This window comes from Dreissena polymorpha, chromosome 1 (assembly GCF_020536995.1).
Source record: "Dreissena polymorpha isolate Duluth1 chromosome 1, UMN_Dpol_1.0, whole genome shotgun sequence".
NCBI classification, from domain to species: domain Eukaryota; kingdom Metazoa; phylum Mollusca; class Bivalvia; order Myida; family Dreissenidae; genus Dreissena; species Dreissena polymorpha.
The window spans coordinates 211,033,469-211,053,436 of NC_068355.1; the positions used below are offsets into that span (position 1 = coordinate 211,033,469).

Consider the following 19,968-nt stretch of genomic DNA (forward strand, 5'->3'; position numbering starts at 1 on the left):
GAAAGGTAGTACTATGCCGTCATGCATTTCACAATTGCTGATATCTGAAAATAATTACTTTCTAATTGAGTCAAATATTCAATCAAGTGTTGTGGTATGAAAAAAAAGCCTACCTACTGACCCACATTAAAATTAGATTACTGTTATATACATGTAGATTTTGTAAAAGTCCACTTTTCTGTCCTATAGACAGTCACATATATAGAAATATATGTTTATAACAGTAAAAAAAAGTTTTTTTTTTTTTTTTTTAATTCCCCCATGTACCAAAAATTCCCCCTGCTAAGAGCTGCGGACCCCTTCCGCCAAAGTAGTGTGAGGGCGCTGGGATATAACACTTCAATAAGATAGGTAAATAGCGTGTTTTGAGATTGCCAAACTAAGCTAATACATACATAAACATGCATGAATAACCTGACAATTTAAATCGCGCGCCGGATATATCATGGTCACGATCTTTGATTTATGACAAACTTTGCATGCAAATGGACACAGCACTAGCTTGTTTTAGGAACAAAAAGGACATAATGGAGGACTTTTAAATAAGATTACTGTTATATAGATTGAGTAAAAACCCACCTTTCTGTCTTATATAGACAGTCGCATATATAGAAATATATGTTTATAACAGTTAAACATAGTTTGTTTGTTTTTTTTCGTTTTAAAAATTCCCCCATTTACAAAAAAATTCCCCCTACTTAGGGCTGCGGACCCCTTCCACCAAAGTAGTGTGAGGGCGCTGACTTATTCACAGATTTCGGCTTGTTTTGAAGTTTGTGATTAAATGCTTTAAAGTGATAAATTTAAACGACATGACTAAAAAGCTCCAGTACAAAACAAGAACGAAATTAAAGAAATAAAAAAAAAGTAAAAAAAAAAAGTTAACCCCACCTGGGATCGAACCACTGACAATTGAATTATGAACCAACTCGGTCATTTCTGATGATACTGATAACAAAAATATTGAGTTGCGATAATAGCATCATCGGTGTAAATGCTATAAATATATTCTAGGTTAAATAAACTGCCGCAACACATATAAAACACATATAGGAAAGACTTAAAGGAAATAATCACAAAAAGGCTTGGTTGCAAATGCTAAATGGCATTTTAAACATAGTAGAATAGAAACTGGTTAGAAATAAGCATTTCTGTCTACCATGGAGGGATACATTATGATTTAATATATTGGAACCTTGAGCTTTACTTAAGAACTTTTTACAGGCAGAAGGCTAACTCAAATATTGTTGCTCCAATTCATGGTTGAGTAAGAATCAAAGCTAAAAACATTTAATGAACATCAATTTAAGCAAGGTTTTTTGCACTCATGTCAAAAGTTGAAAAAACCCTAAAAATTGGGTAAACATATTGAAGTTTATTATACTTGGCAATGGAAGACACAAGCCCCTATTACTGCGCCCACAATTTTTTAATGGGTGATTTTATGTCCTATTTTTATTACTTAAAGGGAGTTGTTCACAGTTCACATTGAATTTCACGTTTTGTATTTTTATGCCCCCTTTCAAAGAAAAGGGGGTATATATAGCAACCCCAGCTAATTTTTCATCAACATCTGTTTTTAAAGGCAATTGCATATTTGAAAAGAGCTCTTTAAGAGCTTTTCAGAACAGTTTTTCTTTTTAAAATATCTTAAAAAATAAAAAAGTTATGGGAATTTGAATATTGCTAAAATGCGCACAAATTCTGAATTTTCTCCCTATATAAAGTGAACAAGGAAGCGCGACATTCGCGGCACCGGAAATTCAAGTTCATACATTTTTACATAGTAAAATTGCCATAACTTTTTTATTTTTAGAGATATCTTCATGAAATTTGGAACATTTGTAGATCAATGTATACTCTGTTCATTAAAGTATTATAAACCCTTTTAGTTATTAATACACACATGGTAATGATCAACACATTTAGGAAGCATATACATAATTTTATTAGAGACATAATTTTATTAGAGACATTATCTTTTTTTCGAAAGGCATCAGGCTAAAATATCTACAATTAACACATTTATTCACTCAAAAGCAATATTGGAATTACTTAAAATGGAAACAGGTTTTTAAAAGCAAATTTAACTAATTTAGTCTTAACTCTCTAATCAAATTTTCACAGGTGTTTGGGGGGGGGGCGGAATGTCTTTTCATCGTTTTGGGACGGGGACATGCACACATTCAATAACTTTCTAATCCTTGAAATAAATCTATGAATATTTCTTATATATGTTATATATGTTGTCTTTTGTTGGTGCCTCTTTCACATTCCATAACCATTCAAAATTCAAACAGTCGGGCACAAATCCAGCAGAAATTAGGAATTGTTTCTGAACCGTCTGAATGTCTTCTCGTAGAGGCCATTTGTACTGGCCAAGTTTTCTGGTGGTAGTCATGAATTTAACCACAAAGTTTTCTTTATCTTTAACTTCAAAATCCATACCAGGATACCAAGCATCCTGGTATGCAATTGCAACATATGCATTACAATTTAAAATTCTGCATTTAGATTCATCAAGTCTTTCACATTTTTTCACCGGGCACTTTTCTTTAAATTGACAAGTTTTTTTTCTGGTCACATGTTCTTGAAACTTTGGTTTTGACATATTTTTCTGTTGATGCTTTGAATGAAGGATTAAGATGACACAGTAAATTGAACAACACAGTTGAAATTTCCCCATTTTTTCTATAAAAGTATTTATTTCAAGAATGAGTCCATTCTTCTGCCTGTTTATAGGCTACAAGGTTTCTGCCTTCTTCTAAAGAGAGGTTGTTATACCATTTTCATGACAGAATGGTCCTGGGTAGTCTGCCATTGACTTCCTAGATCTACTGAAAAAAAGGAAAGAAAAGTCAGACCTACATCATCAGTACATGTATAAATCATGTTAATATGCAACTTTTACAGTGCAAAAACATTCTCACAGGCCAGTGGGAATATGCACATTTGGACAATTTCTACAACGTCGGGGCAAATTTATCGATTTAATCATGTCAACGATTGTTTAGATACTTAAGAAAACTTATTTTCATACATATAATTTACGGATAAAAACACCTTTGAGGGCATTTCATAACAGTAACACGGGGTTGGTTTTCCTACGATTCGATCGCACGAGCAAGTGCCCGTCCTTACATCGAAATTACATATTTGCACTGAAATAAATAATTAATCGAGTCAAAATCAAGGTTTCTAGAACTCACCTTTGTATTTAGAATAAAGTTGAACCACATGAAGATGTTTTCTATCGGTAACATGCTCAAAATCGTCGATAGAAAAACGTGTTTACGATGCGTAATCAGTTAATCAAAATGGCGGTCAAAGGTGAAAAGCGAGGTCGCCGCGTGACCGGAGTAAATTTGAATAAATTACTACGTTCGGCTTAAAATGCGGGAGGGTTCCTATTGTTTCCGACAAAAGATTTTTATATCAAATTAAACTTCAGAACATTCCCTACAATATGATATATGATGCATAGTTCGGAAATCAGTACTTTTTGTAAAAAATCGGCGACACTTTAGGGGACTATATCTTCGGTTCGGATGAACTTAAAAATTTGCATCAAAGTCATGAATGGAGGTCGTGAACTTTTCTAAATGGATTCGTCAATCTCATTAATATTCATAAAGTTTAAGTCACCCGCGAATAGGAACAAAGAGTACATGTGCCACGCGCCGAGTGCATGAAAGTTGATAATCACGCGCAACAGCGAAAAACCATAATATTTATTGTTTATTAACAGATAAAACTGGGTTATAGTGGGTAAAATACAAAAGTAAAACATGCATTTTGTAGAGAATTTTATTAGCTTTAAAATGAGACCAATTATAAAAATATTCATCTACAAATGTAATTTTAATCCCCAAAATGCCACAGGCGGTGTAGACTTTTCACAGTTTTCCAGATAAAATGTGGGATTATCGGAGATTAGCTGGGGTTGCTAGTATATAGTTTTTGCACTGTAAGTCTGTCAGTCTGTATGTCACACTTTTCGTGTCCGCTCTCTATTCAAATACTTTGCATCCGATCTTTACCAAACTTGGTCAGAAGTTGTATCTAGACATTATCTAAGTCAAGTTCGAATATGAGTCATGCCGGGTCAAAAACTAGGGCACGGGGTCACTTAGTGCATTTCAAGGTTTTAGCATGGTAAAATGCTCATAACTTCTATCAAAGCATTTATTAGGGGCATTTGTCATCCTATGGTGACAGCTCTTGTTGAAACATGTCATTGTTGATCAACAAATTTATAATAATGTTTAAACTATTCTTAACTAATTAACAGCAAGAAAATACAGTTGATTAAAAATACCATGAATTTGAAGCAGGGACCTCTTGAAGCCAAAGCTAATGCACTACCACGGAGCCATGCAGACTTTAGTTTTTAAAAGCAAAAATATAAATGCTACTCAACGTATTTTCCAGATTGTTGAGGAAAATAATTACAAATGCTTAATTATTTTATCAATATCATATGGTTATCCAATATTGTTATCCCCACACTTTTCGGAGAAAAAGAGGGGATTATGTGGTTATCTCCACTGTCTGTCCGTCCATCCTTGCCACTATCTCCTCCTACACTATTAGCCTTAGAACCTTGAAACTTACACACATAGTAGCTATGAGCATATGTGCGACGGTGAGCTATTTGGCATTTTGATCTGACCTTGGTGGGGCCAGGTCATAGGTTTTCCTGGGACCGCGATTCGAAAAATTCGATATTTGGTATGCATATGTTTCTAGACAACACCTTTCCATGCGCATATAATTTGTTACCCCTGTGACCTTGACTTTGAACTTGAGGTCAGTGTTCAGGTTTAGAAATCTGCAACCGCGATTTGAAAAAGGCTCATAACTACTGTGTCCCTTTAGATATTGCTTTCATATTTGATATGCATGTGTATCTGGAAAACACCTTTCCATGCACATTCTATTTTTGACCCCTGTGACCTTGACCTTGAACTTGAGGTCAGCGTTCAGGTTCCGAAATCTGAGACCACGATTAGAAAAAGGCTCATACTTATTGTATCCCTTCAGATATTGCTTTTATATTTGGTACGCATGTGTATCTGGACAACACCTTTCCATGTGCATACAAATTTTGAACTTGGGGTCTGCGTTCAGGTGTCGAAATCTACGACCGGGATTCAAAAAAAGCTCATAACGTCTGTGTCCCTTCAGATATTGCTTTCATATTTGGTACACATGTGTATCTGGACCTTTCCATGCACATAAATTTTTTGACCCCTTTGACCTTGACCTTGAACCTAGGGTCCGCGTTTAGATTTTGAAATCTCTTATGTGGTTATCTCCGCCGTCTGTCCGTCCGTCCTGGCCACTATCTCCTCCTACACTATGAGCACTAGAACCTTGAAACTTACACACATGGTAACTGTGAGCATATGTGCCACAGTGCATTATTTGGAATTTTGATCTGACCCCTGGGTCAAAAGTAATGGGAGTTGGGCTCGGGCTGGGTCAGTGATTTTCACTCAATTTTATGCCCCAGTATCAAATGATAAGGGATTTGTTTTTGGTCTGCCTGCCTGCCTCATTAGCATACCATCATAAACACACAGCATACCATCACAAACACACAGCATTACCATCACAGACACACAGCATACCATCACAAACACACAGCATACCATCACAAACACACAGCATGCCATCACAAACACACAGCACACCATCACACACTCACAGCATACCAAAAACACAGCATATCATCACAAACACACAGCCTACCAAAACAAACACACAGCACACCATCTTAAACACACAGCATACCAAAACAAACAAACTGCATTCTATGTAAAGCACACAGCATATTATTATAGACACACATCATATGATTTAAATGTGAGGATTTTAGTTTTAGTGATTAATAGTCTTGAATACTGATGATAGAATGTTGCTTATTCATAGATAAATACATGTTATAGATGGAATTAGAAAATAATTGAATTTTGATGTGGCAAATTGTTGAAAAAAGTCAACTTTGATTCCTTGATTCAATCATATTTTTGTTTCATGAATATAGAGATGTATGATTTGTGTTATTGATTTTGTTGTTATTCTTGGATAAAAATGTAAATAAACAAGCACATTTGTTAAATTGATATCACCCGCCAAATGCTTGCAACGCCAAATTCTATAAACAACTACTGCTTTAGACTCATACATTGATACACTTAAATAAAGGTTCAATGAAATCCAAAAAGCAGTTAAAATACCAATATCAACATGTATTTTTATGTAAAAAGTGGCCATAACTCCATTATTGACCAATTGTTTGAGTGACAATTTGACCTTTACCATCCTCTTATCAATATGTACACTCATTCCAAGTTTGTATGAAATCTGCACAAGCAGTTCCAAGATTTCGCTCCAGACACAATAGTGTGATTATTTTCAAGTAAAAAAGGCCATTACTCTGTTATTTGCAAATGAATTGCAACAGCATTTTACACACATCATTCTATAATGATATATACACTTATATCAATTTCCATGAAATTGGTTCAAGCAATTCTGAGATATTGTTCCGGACAGACAATGCTAAAACTATATCCGTCCACCTATGGCGAGGGTAATAACATAAAGAAAAGAGAAACTATTTCTTAAACTTTTATTGATTATTATATCTTACAACAAAACATTACTGCAAGAATGTTAAGGGAACAAACTATAATAATAACATATTAGATCAACACCATGTATAAGAGAATATGCATAATTTAAAACCCAAACATAATAAAATATAACATTTAACTTCATCATGATTCAAGATGTGAAGATATTGATACTTTATTGCATTATTATGTAAATCATAACAAAATAATCATTAATCCTACAGCTAAATTATTTTATAGAACAAATACGACTCATAAAGAAAAGATAAGGTTTTCTCCACGGTTATTTTTAGATGAGGTTTATTCCACATTTATTTTTATAACATAGGGACTACTTTTTTGGCCTTTCATCCCTGATTGCGTCATTCAGGTCATTGGGTACGCAGTCGTTTAACGAGTTAACAAGTGTGTGTGTTTACGATGGATTATTTAGAGGATAATACACGGCCTTGATGGGCCGAGCAGTGATAATCGGCCTGCAGGGGGCATAACCCTAGTTTGCAACATGGGGCCGATTATCATTGCCTGGCCCGGCTCAGCCGTGTATTAACGTCTAAAATATATATCTCACTTTTATACTAAATTATAGATTGGCACAGGTTTTGAGTCATACTATAATACTATTTTGGTTCTTCACTAAAATTTATGAAGAACCAGCTTTCCGTACTTTTGTTTTCATTCAATTGATTACGCAATTTATGACGTATCTCGTGTGACGTAATTTAAATGACGAAAGAAGCTAGACGGGTTTGATTTAAGGACAACATAAATTCGGAATTGGAGGGTTTTTATTTCACAATTAAATATTTTTTAAGCATCCAAGGATTATTGTGTGTGTTTACGTTGGATATAATATTATGAATGTGAATAACAGTGTTGGGATATAAAACTGGAATGAAACTGGTGAGATTGCATTTTTGATTTAGTTAAAATGTCGAATGTACTCGAATAACGCGATGTTTTGTTGAACAATTGATGGATTAAATTTAAGAAAAGTATCAGTGAATTTTTCTTTAACTGTTCGAAGGAAATCGATGTTGAGTTAAAAGGGTAATTTCTTTGATTAACAAGTCTTTACTTTGTCAGTCAATCAAAGAATGTCTATTCACAAAGAATTGTCTCAGCAGCTTGCATCCAGTGCGTTAAAATGGAAAAGATGGATGGCAATGAAGAAATGTGTCCAGAATTTTAACTCGTCATGGAAGCAAATTAAACTTTACGAAAATAAACATGGTTAGAAGATCTACACAACTTCACGTAGGTTTCTACACATTTTGTAAATTTAAAAATGGCAGCCATTTTGTTTTCGGTATTTTACAGTGATGAAACCAGAATTGTAGTTTGAAAACAAACGGCTGTGTTCTACTTGAATGTGTAACATTTGGAACGCTGATTAAATTTGAATCGAGGCGTAAAGCGATATTTTGTCTCGTTTCTCTTCTTTTGCGTGTAATTCTTAAGGACTATTTCGAGTTCCGTAAACGGGAAAGATCACAAATAATATTACTATGCAATGTTAGATTCAGCTATTTTAATGTGTTTTTACTTTTATTTTATAAATTAAAGTCTGCTATTTTTATTGCATCAGAAATAAATTAAATACAAAAAATATTGTAGGATAAATAGAATACTATGTTAGTGTGATTTTGTACTTAAATTTATCCCACTCGTCTCAGAAAGGCTTACAAGCCTCGGCAAGCCTCGCCATGTAAACCTTTCTTCACTCGTGGGATAAATTTTAGTACACAATAACACTAACATAGTATTTATTTATATACAAAATGAAATCCAAATGTACTGTTTTATTAATCATTATTAAATTATAAATCTTATTGAAACTTCATCTTGTCATTATAAAGGCTACAGTGTATGTCTGAATTAGAGTCAATTGTGGTCAAAAACTAGAAAACCTAGTAATGTCTTCAACAATTGGTAACCAATTTTTAGCTCGACTATTATATATGAAATATATATAGTGGAGCTATCCCACTCGCCCCGGCGTCAGCGTGAGTTTCTGCGTTAGCGTTAGCGTCTGCGTTAGCGTGCAAATGTTAAAGTTTTCGCACTACCCCAAATATTTTCTTTGTCCCTTGACATATTGCTTTTATATTTTGCATACTTGTTTAACAACATCACCCCAACCTATAAACAAGAGCAGACAACTCTATCAAGCATTTTGTCATATTTATTGCCCCTTTTATAATTAGAATGCATATTATTGATAAAACTATGTTAAAGTTTGCGTACTACCCCAAATATTTCCTATATCCTTTGACATATTGCTTTTATATGTTACATACTTGTTTACCAACGTGACCCAAACCTATAAACAAGAGCAGACCACTGTATCAAGCATTTTGACATAATTATGGCCCCTTTAACACTTAGATAATTGAACATTTTGCTTAAATTGCCATAAGTTCTTTATTTATGATCACATTTTATTATTACTTTGACAAAACAACACTTACTTGAATACCACAATGGATTCCACCCAAACAATAAAGATTGTCTAATAAATGACCACACCCCACATTATACCCCCTCTCAACCCTCCGCCCCCCCCCCCCCCAAAAAAAAATAAAATGATTTTTTCCTTTTTTATTTTTGAAAGATCGTCTAATAAATTATTGAATATGAACAATTTCCCCATGATGGCTTATGTTATACTGTCAAGCACTTGAATAGTTGAGCGCGCTGTCCTCTGACAGCTCTTGTTCAAATCTTATTTAATCGAGCTATACAAACATTTGAAAAAAACAACACTCAACTCAATAAAAGTTGGAACATTGTTTATCCTATGATTCATGATTTCAAAGTAGCGTTTGGTATTTAATAAAGAATATAAATACAATGTAGATACAGGTATAATTTTTGCAAAAACCTGCTTATCTTTTAGGTGCACTTTTTGCCTTAACAGGTGGTCTACTTAGTACATGTATGTAGTGAACAAAATGGATTTGTTTACAAAAAATTTTACTTACAAAAATCAGATTCATTATCTCATTCATTTTTGTTTTTGTATATTCACAGTTGATGTTCTGGAGACAGATTGGTCAGTCAGTGAATGATGTTCTGTGGGTATTGAGAATAAATGGAATTCTAGCCAGACACTGGACATCTACTTACCTGTTTCCTGTCCATGTGGAAGTGAGTGTAGTTGTTATAGTTTCTGTTGAGCAGCAGAATTAATAATTGAACTTAAATCAGATCTTGGAAATCTACTGACAAGATCCAGTGTCTAGGTGACATTGACTGGTTGGAATAGTAGTCTAGTGAGTAGTGGTACCAGAACTAAATCAAGATACTAGACATGTACGGACCTCTATCATGTCTTGGTGGAAGTGACTGAGGTTGGAATAATAGTCCAGTGAGTAGTGGTACCAGGACTAAATCAAGACACTAGACATGTACGGACCTCCAGCATGTCTTGGTGGAAGTGACTTAAGTTGGAATAGTTGTCTAGTGAGCAGCAGGAATTGAACTTAAGTCAGCCACTGGACCTGTACTGACCTCCAACTTGTTGAGGTGGAAGTGACTGCGGCAGGGATAGTTGTCAAGTCAAGAATAACAAGCCAAGTCTTGTCAGGTAAGATAACCTTGATATCAATAACAGTAACAGCCTCAGTGGCATGCAGCCGAATCACAGATTGGGTGCTGAACTATGGTTTAAGTTCTAAGGTATGGGATATTGTGATCTGTCATTGTCTGCTGTCAAATGTGTGTTGCCTGTCCTTTCAAGTACCACTTTTGGCTTTTGACATCTTCCTTTAAACCACATGAAAATTTGGACATGTCTTTGCAGTCCTTACCCAATTGAGAAGAAATCCATATTTGATACTGTGTGTTGAAAATTTGTTTTGAACATTGAAGTTTAAGACAATTATTTTTTAATTCCAGATAATAGCAAGTTGTTCTAAGCAATTCATTATCAAGCCTGTTATTTATCACCAGTATTAATGTGGTCAAATTATTTTGAATGAGTATTTCATAAATTCCATATATTTACCTCAAACATCATGTTTATGACTTTAGTTCATGTCTAAAAGTATATTCAGTATGTATTTCAGTTTAATAAAGACATTAAGAACTTCTACAATTCCATGAAGTGAAATTAAGTAATAATTCCTGGACAAACAGAGAAGTTTGGTAAAAAAATTAATTTTGAGTTATCTCCCTTGGACTGGCATTACTCGTATATGTCATTCCATTTCCAAATGTAGCATGATCCAACAAGGGAGGTCACATTTGGGTTGTTTACCAAAAGTGGTTCTTTATTACTTCACTTTACATGAGTCTAACTAACTTTAAGAGCTCTTTTCTAGTTGGATTAAACAGTCTGAAATCACCCACTCCAGAAAGTCGAAACACTTATCTGACAGAACATTCAATTTCATGCTGCATGCAAGCTATTTACATCACAAAAATTGTAAACCAAAAAGATTGGAATATTTGTTTTCACTGTTATAGACAGTGTTCCTGATTGAAATCAACGTGCTATTGCTTGAAAATCATTTATTTATTGGTATACACAAGAAATGTCATTATGTGGTAGAATATTTGCAGAAATAAGAATTTTAAAAACATTTTGTGCCTGTCAACATTTTCTGATTGGTTTTGGAAGTTGCCGATCATATTTATATACACTGCATTGATAGACATAGGCCAAAGGACAGAATATCCTTCATAGTTCAAGTGTGTCGGCCTTGATATTGTCACTTTACTAAATGTGAAGCAAAATCATACATGTATCAACCCGTTATAGTCAGTAACATTAAAATATTTGGGTGCAGTCATTTGTTTTTGTAAACCGCGACATGCTGTTTTTCAGAAAAATGACGATCGGTAATTTTCGTAACCATTGGACATTTCACATCACATAAATCTTTTCAACAGATCTTCGTAAGCAAAAAAAATAAATTATTCTTTATCAATCAAACAAAATTCAAAGGTTATTTTTTAACCTAGCTGTTTATTGACAAATTGGATATCTTAAAACGTAATGAAACACACAAGAGCTTTAACCCTTTGCATGCTGGGAAATTTGTCGTCTGCTAAAATGTCGTCTGCTGAATTTCTAAAATAAGCATTTTCTTCGATTTTTTTCAAAGAATACTATCATAATAGCAAACAGTTTGGATCCTGATGAGACGCCACACTCTGTGGTGTCTCATCTGGATCCAAACTGTTTGCAAAGGCCTTTAAAATTCGGTTCCCGCACTGAAAGGGTTAACACCTTACTGGTCAGGCCTGTAATGATTCAGTCTTTCTCTTTCAAGCTCGCATAAAGGCTTTAGAGCAATTTATGCCTCAGACACTTATTGTTATGGCCCCATATTTTTTTTTTAATATTTACATATTTTCCACATTTTTACATCAAAAGCAACATGCCTCTTCGGTAAGCTCTCGATTCATTAATATCATCCTTTTAATCATTGACATTTTAATATCTTAGCAACCGTTATGAAATTTGTCACCTGTTTATTGATAATGGCCGTACCATGTTGTCGACACCAAGGGTTTCAAATAACCAGTGCTCAATGTCATTAAAATGCACTTTTGTGTCATACGGAATACATTAGTAGCGCTTGCTGGTGATATATTTGTCAATATTACACCTCAGAGATATTGGTCCTTCTATATCTATATGACCGGTTTCAGTCTGTAAAATGCGATTGAAAAACCTTAGAGTATATGGACCGGTCACTATTTTTTTGTATATGGACCTTCGGGGTTACACACCGCTATATGTGCACTGTGTTGACGCGTCATTGAACAGCATTGACACTATTTCAGCTTTAACAAGAGTACAAAAAAAAACTTAATTTAGAATAAACGACACGCTAACCTCAATGCCAACGTTAACGTTAATACAATGTTTAAAACAATAAAGTCGAAACGATATTCACTTCCATTTTCTATTCTTCCATCCCTTTATCGAAACTCATTTTAAATCACACTATTTTATTGTATTCCTATCGAAGTTTACATAATGTATGATAAACACACAATCCAAAATACGTTTTGCATTCGTTTGATGCCTTAAACAAATAACTAACTGTTAACAAAATAGCACGTCCGACATGTCCTAAACATCCAGAGCATTTAGCTCCAACTGGAATGTTTCGTCAAAGAAACTACGTCACACAATTTACGTCATCGTTTGCGCATTCAGTTGCATGAAAAATAAAACTACGGAAAGCCGGTTTAACACTGTACAGTGATACAGGGGATACTCTTCGGTGTAATATAAGAAATAGTAAACTCCACTTCGGTCCCAATGGCATTATAGTGACCAGCCAGACAGCCAAAAACTGTATATGGACCTCAGCCTACGGCTTCGGTCCATATAGGGTTTGTGGCTGCCTGGCTTGGCTGGTCACTATAATGCCATAGGGACCTCAGTGGGATTTACTATTTCTTAAATATCACACCTTCTGAATTCTTATTCAGTCCCATTATCAATCGTCCTATTAGAGCACGTTTCCGATAGTTTCTTGTGGTGAAAAATGATAAATCAAAATATCAAATTAAGCAGGATAAATTAGTTACATTCAAAAGGTCTTCATCTCTCTACAAAGTTTTATATTACTGAACCATAATTCAAACTTTTGAAGAACTTCAAGCTGACAAGGATGCTCAGCTTACAACTATCAATTAAAAACCTATTGCATCAAAAGCCAAAAGCTTAATTAAAAAAAGAAAAGAAATGTATATAGTTCTGTTATAAAAGTAGTTGATAAGAACAATAATTTGTCACCAGAAGTAGTCTTGGAATTGAAGCATGTAAGAAATTTGTTGATATGTGTTCATACAAAAATGATGACACTTCAATAGAATTTTTGTTTTCTGTTAACCGTTTCCCCCATAAGAAGCAAAGTGAAAATGGATTTTGCAAACAGCATTAAACCAGAACAGCCTGCGAGTAACTCGCAGTCTGTTCAGGTTTTATGCTGTTTGCTGTTCATTAACTAAAGGGTTGGAAATGTAGCCTTTAAGAAACTTGAATCTAGTAAGAAAGGTCTTCAATTAAATTTAACTTTCTATGGAACTACAAATGCGTCAAAATACGTATCTAAATGGTAAAGGGGCACTTTTTCAACTCATCTATAATTCAAAGTTGTGTCCACACATAGCGAGCTGTTATGGATGCACCAACAGTACTGCTGAACAAATAGAATCATCAATTTGTCTTACTCTAGAAACTATAAAGTTCTGAAATCTGAGCTCGAAAGTCCATATAGCTACCATACCGGTTATGCATAAAGAACCACCTCTCAAAACTTTTCATAAAATTAAACTTTGCTGAGATTGTTTATAATTGACATCTTACTATCCACAATTCAAACAAATACATTGACATGTGTTTAATAGATAATACCAATTTGTTACTTAATAGTCTTATAGTTTCTGCCCACAAGTCAGCTGGTGATGCTGCTTGACTATAAATCAAGTCAGCATAGTCTATTGTATCAAATGTTGTAGTATATTTTCAGTCACACAAAGTATTTTTCAGCATAGCTGTCTAATCCAGCTTTACATATTAGCTGTCCTTTGTAAGCTAGGTAACAATCAACTTGAATATAAAATTCCAGAGTACTTTTAACCCTTTGCATGCTGGGAAATTTGTCGTCTGCTAAAATGTCGTCTGCTGAATTTCTCAAAATAGCATTTTTTAATATTTTTTTCAAAGAATACTATCAGAATAGCAAACAGTTCGGATCCTGATGAGACGCCATGTTCTGTGGCGTCGCATCTGGATCCAAACTGTTTGCAAAGGCCTTCAAAATTCTGTTCCAGCACTGAAAGAGTTAAGTAGTACCTGAGCCAACAAGGACCAATCAAGGGCAAGTTCTCTGTCCACGGAGCAAATCTTTTTCTACTTTTTGTTTTGTGAAATTATTCATACTGTTGATGTCTTTTTGGATTTTCAAATTATTTTAAGGGAGGAATACCAAAACCAACAACAACAAAAAAATAATTAGGTCGTACTATGTATAAGTACCAACTTCCCATGTAGTACTTACAGCAATACCAAGAAGTAACATCTTGTATCTAAATCAGTTTCCTGAAAATAAGATAGCTGTGAGCTATAGATAGCTTGTGAATGGGAGAGATGGGGAAATGAACAGTTATTATCTCATGAAGCCAATTAACAATAGCTTGTTATGAGCTAACAGGAGGATAAATTGGGTAATCACTTGGCAAAAATGGAATTGGGAGAATACCTCCAATTTGGAGAAATAGGCAAATTATCATTCTTTTAGAAATGGCTTATTATCATTCTGTTAATCAATGGGAGCTTCTCTGTTTGCTGTGTAACCTAATTAGAAAACCCTGTTAGAGACCGGTTGGAATGGTAATAATGCTATTAGTCAGGTGTAACTTGCATTTTTTCCTCAGAATCATTCATCATTCTCATCAAAGGTACAGTTACCCAATTGTCACTGGTAATGAGTGTTGATTGGGTATGATATGGTTTGCACAAAAAACAACATATAACTAACTAAAAATGGTCTATATTGTTTCAACTTGATTTCCCTTTTAAAAGTATAATTTAAGTTGCTAGAACTATTAACCCATTTATGCCTAGCGTCTAGAAAAAAAGACCTTGGCAAACAGCGTAGACCCAGATGAGACGCCACATGATGGCATCATCATGCGGCGTCTCATCAGGGTCTGCCCTGTTTGCTTACAGGAATTTCTCTAAGAAATATTCTAAATATAGAAATAAATATACTAGACATCCCTAATTTTGGAAATAAATTGATCCAATTTAGAAGGATGGGAGAGTCCACTAGGCATAAATGGGTTAAACAAGCTTAATAATATCATGGTTGATACTGTGTCTGCTCAACAATATGAAGGTTTCCACACATTGGAAAGATCTTCTCTATGTAAACCACCCTCGAAGAAAAAGGAAATTAAGGCATTTGCATAAGGTGTCATCCCAGATCAGCCTGTGCAGTCTGCAAAGGCAAATCAGGGACAACACTTTCCGCCATAACTGGCTTATTGCAAAGAAGATACTTAATTCAAACGTAAATAATATAAAGGTAAAGCTAGTGTCGTCCCTGATTAGCCTTTGTGGACTGTGATGAGGCTAATCTGGAACGACACTTTACAAACATGTGTTAAGCCCAGATTTCGTAGAATGTGTCTCATTTATACCACTTACTTATCCTCTTATCCTACCAAGGATTAAGCATTTTTGAAAAATAAAGCAAACAATTAATCTCAAGAAACTCAGGAGAGAAATTTGTGTTCTTATCCAATTCTTTAATAACATAACACCAAATATAAATATTTTTTATTTCGTTTATGAGCTTTTGGCTTTCGATGCATTAGAGTTTAAATAAATAGTTATAAGCTAAGCTTCTTTATCAAGTTTCCTAATAGTTAAAAAAACAACTGCTGAAACGCTGATCTTACACTGGGATTAGATTGAAGAAAAGTGCACCGAGAATGAACATTTAGATAGCACATGTTTAAGGGACTTCCTAATATACATAAGACAAATGTATTTAAAGTACAACTAGTGTATTATTTGAGTAACCCCATGTTCTTCGCTTCTCCTTCTGCTCCTATGTTTGTCACATAATCAATATACAATATAATTGACTAACATCAGCCCCATATACATCTCACATACACAAATGTAGTTTTTTCAAGGGCGTTTTGTTAGTAGGCATTTTCTTGAATGACTTTATGTTCAGGTACACAAAGTCAAGAACAATTAGAATTATATACTAACATACAAATGCATCAAATCATGCTTATGACATAATGCTAATGTCAACATAATAACAAGCTTTCTTTTTTTCAATACGCTATTATAACCAATTAGATTGGGATTACAAAGACTAAAAGCCAATTTTATGACTTGGTATGCATTTAATTGATAAATGTAAAGGTCTCTAGGGAAAACCTGACTTCATGCATGTGGGTATAATAATTGTCATAGATCAGACTGTGCAGTTTACACAGGTTAATTTGGAACAACACTTTCCACCTATACTAAATTTTCATTTAGAAACAAGATGTGTTAGTGAAACACTATGTCCCCCCATATATTTGACCTTTGACCTTGAAGGATGACCTTGACCTGTCACCACTCAAAATGTGCAGCTCCATGAGATACACATGTATGCTAAATATCAAGTTGCTATATTCAATATTGCAAAAGTTATGGCCAATGTTAAAGTTTGATGCAAACAAACCAACAGACAGACATGGAAAAAACAATATGTTTCCATGATAGACTCGGAAACATGAAAACATCAATTTGATGAAAAAAATCCATAAAAGCCGAAAGTGTCATCCTTGATTAAGATAAGCAGACAGGACAGGCTAACCTGGAACTAAAATTGAGTCGTGTTCTGAGAAAACTTGGCATAATGCATGTGCGCAAAGTGTCGTCCCAGATTAGCCTGTGCAGTCCGCAGGGACGACACTTTCCGCTTTTATGGTATTTTTAGTTTCAAGGAAGTCCCTCCTTACTGAAAAACAAGATTAGGTGGAAAGTGTTGTCCCTGATTAGCCTGTGCGGTCTGCACAGTCTTAGATCTGGGGCGACGCTTTACTCACATGCATTATGCCCAGATTTCTCAGAACACGACTCAATTTATCACATGCATTTAGTCTGCTTATCAATTTAGTAACATTTGTTTCACATGTAATACAATACTCTTACTAAAGGCAGAAGGGTCAACCATAGACCCCTAACCCCTTAAATCCCTTGAAATTCCTTTGATGCCCACTTTGGTATCTATCTGTTTAATGACTGTTAATGCATTAATTACATCCATTTGTTATCAAGTAATCCTATACCACAATAATCTACAGAACTGTCAATACTACTAATACCTCTGTCAACAAAATAATCAGGCCCTGATTAGATTCCAGATACTGATGGTTTGAACCATGATAAGAAAATCATAAAATTATTTACAAATACATGTGCGAAGATATGATTCAGTGCATCCTTTCAGATTGCAGGTAAGATTCTGCATTGCACTCACTAAATTTTCACATCTTTCAATATTCATTTGAGCCTTGAAATGGGAAAATGGGGCTTAATGCACTTTCGTAAAGTAAAACTGTCGTCCCAGATTAGCCTGTGCATTCAATCAGGGACGACACTTTCTGCCTTGAGTGGATTATCCATAAGAAGCAACTTCCTTTAAACAAATAATACCATAAAAGCTGCATGTTTTGTCCCTGATTAGCCTGTGCGGACTCATTAACAGGCTATAAATCTGAGGCAATGCGTTACACATGTACATTAAGCCCTATTTTCCCAAAGCACAGCTTATTTATTTCTGATTTTTTTTTATATAGTTTTTCATATATGTGCAAAATGACATAGAGCATTGGATATTAATTTCAGTGTCCACTCACGCAAGCCACATGATTTCTTATACAACAAGAACTGCAACTCCATATCTTCAAGAACATTTTCATACTGGAAAAGGGCTACGGGCAAAGGGCATTAACTCCATAAAACAATGCTTCTATTGCACAGAACTCTTCCTTAAAACTAGTTGAACCATGTATGAAGATTGAAGTTGGTAACTTGACTTATTTATGCCTAGCGTTTACAAAAAAGGACTTGGCAAACAGTGTATATAGATCCAGATGAGACGCTGCATGATGCAGAATCTCATCTGGGTCTGCGCTGTTTGCTTAAAGACATTTCTGTAAGATATATTCTAAATATAAAAAAAAATATGCTAGACATCCCTAATTTTGAAAATAAATTGATCCAATGTTGAAGGATGGGAGAGTCCACTAGGCATAAATGGGTTAAATAAATTCAAAATTATGCCCCAGACTAAAGTAAACAAGACACACTTGTGGTCAGACAAAGAGACCAGTTGATTAACCCATTTATGCCTTGTGGACTCTCCCATCCTTCTAAATTGAATCAATTTATTGCCAAAATTAAGGATGTCTAGTATATTTATTTCTATATTTAAAATATTTCTTACAGAAATTCCTATAAGCAAACAGCGCAGACCCAGATGAGACGCCGCATCATGAGATGAGACGCTGTTTGCCAATGCCTTTTTTCTAGACGCTAGGCATAAATGGGTTAAAGAATATCCCTGATATGTGTGGTAAATGTTATTAACATCCCCTTGCATATTACATAAAACCATCCATGGCTTTAAATAAAGGTCGACTATAAACAATATGGCAAATAAACAGTTTTTTGTTACAAAGGAAATTGTTATTCACTGGCTAGATCGTTAATAGATTTTAAAATAGTATTCAATACTGGTAAAATGTATGCCGAAAAAATATGCTTGCACTTAAAAAATAAATTTTGGCTTGATGTTTTGAAAAACTATATATTGAAATATTGAAAAGCTGCCAATATTGAATTGTGATGATATTCTGGATATGCCTCTTTTTTATAATCATAATTTTAAAATTAGCAATAGCTATATCTATATCAAATGTCTATATGAAAGAGGTATTCGGTTTGTGAGAGACATAATGGTAGAAAGAAACTGCTTTATTTCCAAAGAATCTTTGGATACACAAGTTGGAACAAACGTAAACTTCCTATTGTACCAAGGATTAATAAACATAATAAAGAAATACATTGGCAATTTTGAAGACCTGCCAAATTTTGACAAAAACACTCAAGGACCTATATTACCAACTTACATAAAAAATAGTAGCCAGCCCTAAAGAAGAGAAACATATTTATAAAACATTTAGATTAAAAACAATGACATTCCAGCTTGTGATACTAACTGGAATTCAACATTTTTAAATATTGAATGGAAAAAAGTACATGCACTTGTATTCAATATAACTAAAGAAACTTATATCAGATGGCTCCAGTTCAGAATAGTCCACAGAATATATTGGGGACAAAATCCCTTATGTTCAAAATGACAATTGTGGCTAATAATGTATGTACATTCTGTAATTTGGAAGTTGAAAATATAATGCACTTGTTCTGGTACTGTCCACATACCCAGGAAGTTATTAAATTTGTTATTGATATTGTTCGTAGAAGTAGACCAAGCATACATATTTACATTACATGTCAGGATCTAGTACTTGGAATTATTAATCCAAAAATGAATGATTTAAATATAGTATGCCTAGAGCTTAAACGGTATATCTTTTATTGTCAAAGAAAAAAACCAGAATTCCTTCAAACTACGGACTTGTTATCAGTATGAAACAAACTTTTGAAATTTACAGAAATACAATTAGATCAGAAGAAGAATTAAAAATATGGTCTCTGGTTAAAATATTTACTGACATCTCATATAATGACATAACCAATCATAACTCATAATATAAA

General features: G+C 34.2%; 1 protein-coding gene and 1 long non-coding RNA gene across 5 annotated transcripts in view; one reads left to right on the top strand and one right to left on the bottom strand.

The window, feature by feature from the left end:
- The window catches only part of LOC127864858 (uncharacterized), a 322,960-nt gene that overhangs the window by 71,632 nt on the left and 231,360 nt on the right, over positions 1-19,968 (top strand). The window lies entirely within an intron of this gene.
- On the bottom strand, positions 2,672-3,942 carry LOC127864869 (uncharacterized). The gene is made up of 2 exons (XR_008042328.1): positions 3,210-3,942; positions 2,672-2,837 (listed from the first exon to the last, which is right to left on the bottom strand). It is a non-coding gene; the product is annotated as an uncharacterized LOC127864869 (long non-coding RNA).